Consider the following 10291-nt stretch of genomic DNA (forward strand, 5'->3'; position numbering starts at 1 on the left):
CATTTAATAACATGTAATTACAGTTGACCTGTCGACTTGACATACCATTTAAATACAAGTAGTTCTCAAACAGCGGAAGTTTGGTGATGATTTACCCCACTGGGTATGCCTTGTAAATTACTAAGACAGATCTGAGTACAACATAGCGGGGGTTGGCTGTAGTTATTGAGTATCAAGTTATGCCATGGTGATAAAGGCAGAATTTGGATACAGAAACTGGCCAAAAATATAGATTGGTATTGTGTAATCATAAAGTCTGGCATTAGAATTGGCTTAAAAGCTCGTGGCACCCCCACCCACTTCCATTTCTCTCACCAGCGTGCACCCCCTTTCTCAAAAGCTGTACACATCAGCCCCTGACCCATCTCTGCCCACCCCACCGTAAGAGACAGACCCAGTGCTTCACGACAGTAACTCACACTCAACTATCAATAACTCATTTAAATCTCCATGGGAAGCCATTGTATTCAGCTCCGTAACGGGCTATAATGTTGCACATTTGAATTTTTATACGCAAACGCCCAAAATACTGTATTATTTGTGCAAATAAATTGACTGAAACCCCACAAAGCCAACCCTTTGCGGGGAACCAAAATCCTTTCTACACACAACAGGACTGATTAAAGAAAAACACCTATTCAGTAACAAAATTTCCGTTCTGTAAAAGTACCATGCAACATTTAAACTGGGACATTATATGTCCGCTTCCTAATCACTTTTATTGTCTCACCGAACTGATATCAACATGTCTATTTTACAGCTACAGATATTATGTTTTAATTTCTACCCTCTACGGATGAGTATTTAAAATATTTATTTTACAGAGTGGAAACGAAATATGTCAAGATATTCATGATTTGGAAACAGTTTTGTTTTCAGTTGTCAGTTGTGATATGTCCCAGAAATGTATGAAATGTTTCATAAACTGATCAGTTATTACATAATAATAATCATAACAATACTCCTGTGTGGATGTAAAATGCTTCTAGTACACAAAATGAAAACTGTCATAGTCGAATACCGACATATTTAGCTAACCTTGTTACATTGTTGTACACAACATACAACACATGAACAGGTAACTTCTATGTCCGCTTCTTTCAGTTCTGTTGTATTGAATTTGTCTGATAAAGTAGATGTGTGATATTTTACAAGTTTACACTGGGTCATGTTTAGTTTATTTCTTAGGCCAGGACTTCATTAATGAGATATTTCTTGATGTCAGACATGAGGATCTCTCCCCACTGACCACCTTCATGTTTACTGTGACATGGTCACTGTCCGGACAAACAGCAAAACAGGGAGAAGATTCTCCTTGAACTCGACATCAACTTTCCCTAAAACAACCGACCTGTCCACGTCAATAAATCCTATTCTACCCCTCCCGACATCCAACACAACGCCATAGTGGAGGGTGGCCTGTGTGCCGGGTGTGGCAGACATTGTGTTTCTGTAACACTTCTCCTCCTCCCAGTCCAGACACACCCTGGTACAGAGACTCCGCCGGTGTGTGTCACAGCCCCTACACTGACACACACCAGGAGCCAGAGCTGGTAAGAAACACACACCTCACTGTCTACCTGGCTCTTCTCCACCACACCTACCTCCAGGACAGGACCCCACCACACTCCACGCTTAACACCCACCCTGGTGTTGGTCTCCCAGTATCGTGTTGTGTGGGGGACAGGAGTGACACTAGAGGGGGATGGAGGAAGGGGATGGTGGGTGGAGCTACACGTGCCCCTCAATTCCTGTAGTCTGCCACGGCCCCTGTGTTGTGGCGGGCGGCGAGGTGACTAGCTCACCGTTTGTAGTAACATGGCAGCAGTCTGTGCTGGCTCGACCAGCGTCCAGTTGGAGTTTAGGACCTGGAAATATACAATTGTTATTTTATTGAGTTTATCAACTGTATTTCCTACAATATATCATTGTATTGTTTGTCCCGTGTCAGTGATTCCAAAACAGCGCACTAAATGTTCGGCTGCCATTTTCGTCCGTTTGTAAATACAATGATACTCGTGCCCTAGATAGTGATAATAACGACATGATACTTTCTAGATGAGTATTTAATTTGCCTCTCATACATTTCTACATGCATTGGTAAACAAAATAAACACTGGTTTAAATACTTTTTTCACCCAGCTGAGTTTGACCTAGTTTGTTGTGACGGCGGTCAGAAATAGACACTACTTCTGCCTAATTACGTCAATATGTTAACATTATTTCACTATAAAACTATCACTATAGGTATTCTAAGTTCATATCACACAAAATAGTAGAGAGTGAGACAGATAGTATTGCTGTATGGCGATATCTTTACATTTAAGTGTTCAACAGACAGAACGTGAACCGGTAACTTCTACGTCCGCTTCAATCACTGAACACAGTTTCATGTCACTCGCTGTGTGGGGAAGGTAATTGTCCGGTCGTGTGTGTTGATTGAGATACGTATTTGTTAATGACATGGACTACAAACGATTTAATTAAATAAATGATCTAATACAATCACTGTTTCTAATGCGCTCACTGAAATACTGCAGCATAATAATAAATCAATACAATATATAATAAAGCCGCGGAAACGTACATATAAATATTATTTAACCCTGCTGACTGAAGACCACTGTCTATATAAAATGAGCTATTTGGGGGCGTTTGTACGTTACAACTGCAGTGAAACAATTTCGGCAAGGTCAGTATATAGGCATTTCCAACTTATTTACTGGTTCTGCAGTTCTCTTAAAACGGAATATAATAAAATATGTTTTGTCACATTCTCTCCTTCTTTACACCACTGAAACTACTGTTTTGAAAATAACGCAGTGATTAAAAAGAGGTTTTACAAGTGATGCACATACATACGCCGCACTCATCAATATTCCAACTATTGGCGGACTGTAAATAATGGATTCGTGACCAGACAATCAAGTGATCAACAACAAGAGCATCGATCTGCACAATTGGGATACGACGACATGTGTGAACCAAGTCATCCGTCCCGATAGTCGCTTCCTAGCATGGGTTACTGAAGATCGATCATTCTAAGGCGTGGGAGGCGGTGTAGACTATTTAAAGTACAGGCGGAAATAGAAAAAAACAAACTGTTTTAGCCTGTCACTCAGTATCCCTAAAATTTACACTATTGCAAACAGCATATGTCGAAATAACCAACATCGGCCAAACTGGACCTCCGGTGGAATGCGTAATAGGATATCCAGAAAAGCATGTTTACTCGAAAAATCGGGCAAAACTTATCAATAGCTGCTGAAAACAACAGATCAGACTATAGATGGCAATAGGGTCGCTCAGCCAGGTATGACGACGGACCGTCGACTCACCCTGAATGAAATGCATGTGCTGCCTTCGGGCACAAAGGACATCTCAAAGATGTTTTTTATGCTTTCTCATGTTGAATCTGTCTCATCTATTGATTAATATCTTACGTGTCTTTCTTTCATAAAGTTTATGTTGAGATACATAAAAGAGTATGATACCCATAGAAAAGCTTTAAATCAGCCATCGTATTAAATGTCTCGAAATGTATAAGTGGCATGACCACCCGGTGATCGACAGGACTGAATATTATTTGTAAATTGTTATGACATGCCGTTTGCTTCCCAGTTTATTTCCCCTAAAGGATTATCTTATTTCAGCTGATATCGCTATCCCCCAGCCCGACAGCAACCACCGTCTGTGACAACCGTCCTGACACACCGTTTGAGTCGACCCCTCCTACCTGTTTCTTTTTAGTGATAGTGGGACTCCATGACAGCTACATCCTTAATAGTTCAGCATTAAAGTTATTATTGTTTACGCCAGCTATTGTTTATAATGAAACTAAGTTTAATTTGAAAATGTGTATTTAAAAAGTGTCCTTTGTAATACAATATCACCGCACACTAATTTGCATAAAGTCATGGTCTGTTTCAAATAGATAGCTTTTGACTTTGAAACAATGCGCCTTGCTCATTTCTGCACTAAACTCTCCTCAGTAAAAATCCTTTTTTCTACGTTTAATATCGCCCTACCACTGAGACTGTAGTTAGGCCGAACTTAGTTTAACATATATTTCACACTTTCACATAATAACTACATAAATTGTAGATATAAATGCGAAAAAGGAGTTTTTTCTATTTCCGACAGTACTTTTAGTGAGTGCGTAAATCGTGTCCCCGTCAGTGTGAAGACTCTGGGATAGATTCCCCATAAGGGGAGCAGCTTTGACTCGCTGACTAACTTATAGTAATTTGTCAAAGCTCATGAGTTTGTAAGTTAACTTGGATCTCATAGTTTGGTGTAGAAGGAATATCCAATGACTTCATTACTAGTTACGTTCAACACGTTGCCATTGACCTGTGATTGTTTAGTAGTGTTTGTTGTTTATCGCTGCACTCCAGCAATGACATACAGGCATATGGCAGAGGTCTGTAAATAATTGAACCTGAAACAAACAATCATGAGAATCGATTTCCGAAACTGGGATGCAACGAAATCGACCAAGACAGGTTGGCCGGACAACTCTTGATCCTTCTAGCACGACCTCTAAACCATGGTTGCTGGAAACCCGGAAGTTCTGATCCGGGTCGTCAAGAACTATAGTAGGATGGCTCGCTGATATTTCAATGCAAAAACGCGTGGAGTGTCGAAGTGACGTAAAGGCTACCATCCAATAATTAGTGAAAAACTGCACATCCACAACAAATCTATCTGGCGTAGAGTCTAAAGTTATTATTTCAAAATGTCTGAAATAGCGTGGTTATAATCCTATCACAAATAACGGTATCTGAGATGTCAACATTGTTCTACAGATTATAATTACAACGGAAGTCATTAAAAGATAGTCATTTCTCCTGACTTCATCGGATTTTGTTATTACTTTGCATTGTGTGAGGGCCAACCTGTTATTGACCTTTATTCAGTGTGTAGCCAATGACGCCCCAAAATATTTTAGTGCGATATTTATTATGGGATACAAAATGTGATATCGGATATGTGTTTTTGCCGAGAACGAAGTTACTCTATTTTATGAAAGGGGGCGGTGAAGGAGTAGCCACTAATAGTGGTTAAAAGCGTTCCATCGCGTCACGCCAGGGCCAGGTTCGATTCCCCATATGGGCTGTCCAATGTGTGAAGTCCATTCCCTGAATTGTCCCGTGCCGTGATATTGCTGGAATATTGGTAAGGAAGTGGCGGAAAACAAAACTCGCTCACTATTTCATGAAATTATCAGAGATAAAATTATATCTGCTGAGCAGGTAGAAGTTACACTCTCCCCTCAATCAGAGGTCTGTGTTTCATGGCGTACTCAGAATGATCAAGATTTACTTACAGATGACAGCACTGCAGTCCTCTCTTATGGCGTGCGGTATAGCTTATAGCCTGTTAAAGAGGAGAGGTCAAAACATCCACGATGGTACATTTTGTTTCTGAACAAAGATAAGGTGTGAAATATTTGTTACATGATACCTCGTCAATGGGTTTTGTGGTTGAACCCATATACATACATACATACATTACACAATATCATCATCATCAATATCACGCATCGCACACGCGAAGCACGCGCATGCATATGCATATCATCAATATATATATGCATATATATAATATATATATATGAGAATATACAACATTTCAGTATAGCGCCAATATCCAGTTAAACTGTTTAGCAGTTGTTTTCCCTTCGATCATCGTGTCACAAGTTGATGCCTCATCAAGCAGATGATTGTTTTAACGTGGCAAATAACAACAACAACATCAACAACAGTGTAATACAGGTGAGAATCGGCAATTTAAAATGACCCAAACACTTCAAGCATGCAGAGTTGTTGAAAAACGGCCATTTGATGAAGAATAGATTCGGCATTGATCCTCAAGACAAAATAATAATAGCAGAGAAACTTAATGAACGGACTGATAACAATCAGTGAGGATAATTCGGTGTTTTATAAGAGAGAGAATGTCAAGGCCCTACTGGTGAACCCTTGACTCAATAATAAATGAAAAATACATCGGAGTACATACCTTTCACAGTAATAACGAATGAATATTCACCAGTGATGAATCCTTCTCCCATTAGAGTTAAAAATAAAGGTAACATATTAATGCATAAAACGGCGAAATAAATTTAAATTTGTATAGAAATGGATCAGATATACGATGGTATTTGTGTGTTTATCCAGGTCATGAAAATATCAGACTGAGATTTGGAGTTATGACCCAGATACATTCATGCTACAGAACTTGCACTCAGTAAAATGGCGGATGACCTTCGAATTAAATCGACATACAGACGATTATAAGAAAATGGGGACTGGTTAAAACCCAGAATCTTGTAGAATATTATCTATTTGGTAATAGTTGTTCCTGAGGTCGTAGTTCAGTTTCTGTGATCTGCATTCCAAAGGCGTCGATCTTATCCAAGTTCGCGAAGAACATATTTGTATTTTGAATGGGAAGCGATATGATAGCGGTTGTGAGAAGCATGTCACGAATGAGGCATTGCCTGGATAGGGTGATTATAGTTTTTGCGTTTGGTAATAGTTATTGGCGGTTTACTGGTTGAAAGTTGTTTGTTATTTTGTTTAGAAAGCCACATCCTCCATCATGGTACACGTAAAATGGGATGCGATAATAACGTTAGTTAAGGCACCGCCCAGTAATGGAAGAAGAAATGAATTTGCATTAAACAGATCAGCAGTTGAGCACAATATATGTTTGTGTGTGTGTGTGTGCATGCATCTGTCCATCCATCTAATTCCAAATACCTCACACGAAACGGCAGAAGAGGAATTGGTAGTTCCAGAGTAGCGTAGAAAGTTTTGGTCCTCGAGGCGACCGAGTGAAGTTATGAATAGTGTTCAATTTGAGAAAGGGAAAGGTGTTCCGAGTCCCAGACTGGGGCCTAATCACATTCATCAGATTCCGAAGTGATGCGAAGAAGCGCTCTTATTAGAGGCGGGTATTATCGTTTTAATATATCAGGAGATTATATTCCACATTTTGCTGATCAGTAAACTTCGTTGAACTTTAGTAGAACCTACTAATGAAACTAGTGCCTTTAGATCTCCCATTCAGGACATTGATATATCATATTTCACAGTTTATTGGAAATATACTGGACAAAAACTAGTTAGGATATATGTAAATTTTGAAATTATGAACAATGATCTATTTATTAATTGACACACTGATAAAATATCAATCATAAATATACCAATATCCCTAAGTTATTTTGTCCAGTATATATGGCTATGATTTAATATGATCGATTGTCATAGTCAGCACATTGTTTACCAGTCATAGTGCATTTAACACATTTAATAGTGACAACATAGGTAGATAAACTTGCAAGTTCATCTATTCCTCAACCAGATTTACACAGGAAGTGTAGCACAAAGAAGATCCTGATGCTTAGCTACATTTGTTCGCATGGGGTTGCTCATAAAAAAACTCTTTGTAAATAACTGTGAAAGGTTATCATTTATTGATAAAAACAACAACACAGTGCCGCCCATGAAGATCCGGAGAACAAAACATTAATAGGGAAAGGACTAAATATTCAGTTCTTATTCTTACAAAAATAACATTTACTCCACATGTATTTTCTCTGGTATTCATATAAATGTCAACTTACACAGCTTCAGCTGCCTCATTCTGCTTTTCTTGTCTGTGACCTGTGTCTCTCTTTCCTTCTTAATTGTCTCCTGTACGAAACACATGAACTTCATACATGCACCTAGTTGGAACATTTGGATGAATATTGCGCGAAAAACACTTCTGCTTCATTAACATACTATAAAAAGTAATATATGCTTTCAGTTCACATAAGAGGAATTTGTTGCAGCTATGTAGTGCCTACTCTTCCGATAAATAGCCATTAAGTAAATGATCAAATTCTAATGTTTCTACCGTCTGACATTTTGTTTGTCAAATTAAAAATATCACGCACGCACATATAGCGTTTTGAGTATATAGAGACCATATTTACATTCATTATGACATTACAAGATGCAGTATAGAAGTTGGGTTGACGTTTCCCGATGAGAACCAATCCACGTTCCCATATAGAATGTACTTTATGATTATCATTATTAATATAAAGTCAAATGTCAAATTGTATAAGGTTTCCTGCTTTTAAACAAATATGGTTTACCTCGTTGGCTTGGCGTTCTCAATGTCATCGTTCATCATCTCTGAAACAAAATACAGACCCGATCTGATAGTCGTCTAATATTGGCAAAGGCCTTTCTATTTACAAAGCATAAATAACAACCGAAATCAATTAAACAGGTGAGATTCTTCTGGATACGTGTTCCGTTACTACAGATTAACAGGCACCTGTTTTAAATAAAGCGATCATCGACATTGCAGTAAAAGACGCATCCAGTTAGTCAAACTGGTCCATTCCTGTGAGTATTATCTAAATGTAATATGTCATTATTATATGAGGACACTTTCAGAAGTAGGCCGAGAATCTGGAATATGATCCATGTTGAGACTGGAAGGTGAGACCACCAAATGCTGATAAGTTCCTCCAGGCTTCTGTTCGTAAGAAGGATTCTGCAGTTTGTGTGTCATCTTCTGGAAGCTTCATCCAGATTTTCACTGTATTCACATTCAGAGGGCCAATCGTCAGCTCATCTCGTCTTGTAGATTCAAGTGTTCTTCTTGGTGTAGGCTGATAATTATAGAAGCATGGACGCCATGTAAAGCGTCAAGTTTTGAACCATCTCTGTATGGGGACTGTAGACTCACTTGAATTTCTCCATGAGTTGTCTCTGTCGATGAAGCAACTTTGCAGCGGCACCTCGCGGTAAACTGTAGTCGCAACTTGTTCCAGTCTCTTTGTGTAGTCTTCGCAGTTCAGTTTGGTGGTGGTTAGTATAGCTATCCTGCCAGTGACATCTTCCACTTAAGTTGCTGTTTCTTCACTTGTTCCTCCAGCTGACCCTTCGCTACGTCATAGGCCCGGATACAGGTCTTCATTCTGGTGATCTTTGTGGCCCTCATGCACACATATAAGACAGACTGCCTTCTTACATGCGTGGTCATACAGCTGCAGTTTGTTGTCAGGGTGGTCTCTGCAAATAGCCTCCTTCAGCCACTGCGTCATAGGATGCCTGTTGATCGGTCAATCTCACTCACTCTGTGATTTCTGATTCCGTTTCGGCGTGTCGTGGAGTCTTTATGGCAGTCGTAGAGCAGAGCTTGTCATCACATTCGTGGCAGTACACGACTGTCTTTGCATCATCATGATCCTTCATCGACAGCTGCATTTCATCATTCAATAACGTTATTCAGTAAGTCATTGCTCCCGAGATGATCTTACCGTTGTCTTCTCTGTGGTGAAGTCATACACAGGAAGGACAGTGTATGCAGTTCTCATCCGCCTGTGTAGCTTTGGTGATTAAGGCATGGAAGAAGACGAAGCTGACTCTCATCACAACATGACTGAGTTGAAATTGGCATATCTTCCTTCCAGAACCTGGCAGAGAAGTACCACACAGGATAAAAATAAATCGAACAGGGAACACCGGTTGAAGATTTTAGGATGTCATTGTGTTTGCAACTATTTTAGTTATACGTCCCTTCACCCATTTTCCTCTCCGCATGTTGGACTTGCTCTTGTATTGTCCACCCTGTCTGAGATCAGACCTTGAGCACCCACTCAGAGCATCGTATGCCTCCTGTTCGTCTCTCGTAGTCCCTGTAACGACAATTACTTCACTGCATCATATACACCGCTGGAGATTTATCATGTGTTGTAATGCATTTTAGTCCGGTATACATTTAATATCAGTTGCAGGCTGTTGTAAAGTGTAAAAATACACATAATAAAAAGATTAACAATTCCCAATCTTTTCTAACGTCTCAATATCTTTGCCCGACTGTTCTTGCAAGTCCTGTTTAAGTTTGACAACTGGATTCACGAAAACAGAAAGGCCAAGGATATACTATCGAATATTTATTTTGCAGTTAAACTGGTATATGATACAATATATTTTCATTTTCATGAACCCATTTTGCATCAGCTTCATACATCACAATCAAAACATATGTAGTAAGCTATCTCAATATATCGCATTGAAGAAAAACGTAAATACCTTCAATAAAATAAATAATGTCGTTATTAGGGAAGCATTCCATAGGGTCCTAGATCTTCGGAGTTGGGTCTCGTTCATGTTAAAACCGGCAGAAGGAGGCCCGATTCCCCATATGGGTACAATGTGAGAAGCCCATTTCTGGTGTCCACACCGCGATATTGCTGTAGCATGAACTGAACCAGCAA

The 10291-nt window shown here is 39.4% G+C and overlaps 1 long non-coding RNA gene across 1 annotated transcript in view; it reads right to left on the reverse strand.

Annotated features, from left to right (window-relative positions):
• Positions 1–1034: 1034 nt before the first annotated feature.
• LOC124271783 overlaps positions 1035–10291 on the reverse strand; it is a 10857-nt gene continuing 1600 nt past the window's right edge. The window contains exon 2 of the long non-coding RNA XR_006897133.1: positions 1035–1868. This is a non-coding gene — a long non-coding RNA (uncharacterized LOC124271783). The remainder of the gene's footprint in view (positions 1869–10291) is intronic.

Source organism: Haliotis rubra, unplaced genomic scaffold, assembly GCF_003918875.1.
Source record: "Haliotis rubra isolate DU_JTF1 unplaced genomic scaffold, ASM391887v1 Scf1631, whole genome shotgun sequence".
NCBI lineage: Eukaryota > Metazoa > Mollusca > Gastropoda > Lepetellida > Haliotidae > Haliotis > Haliotis rubra.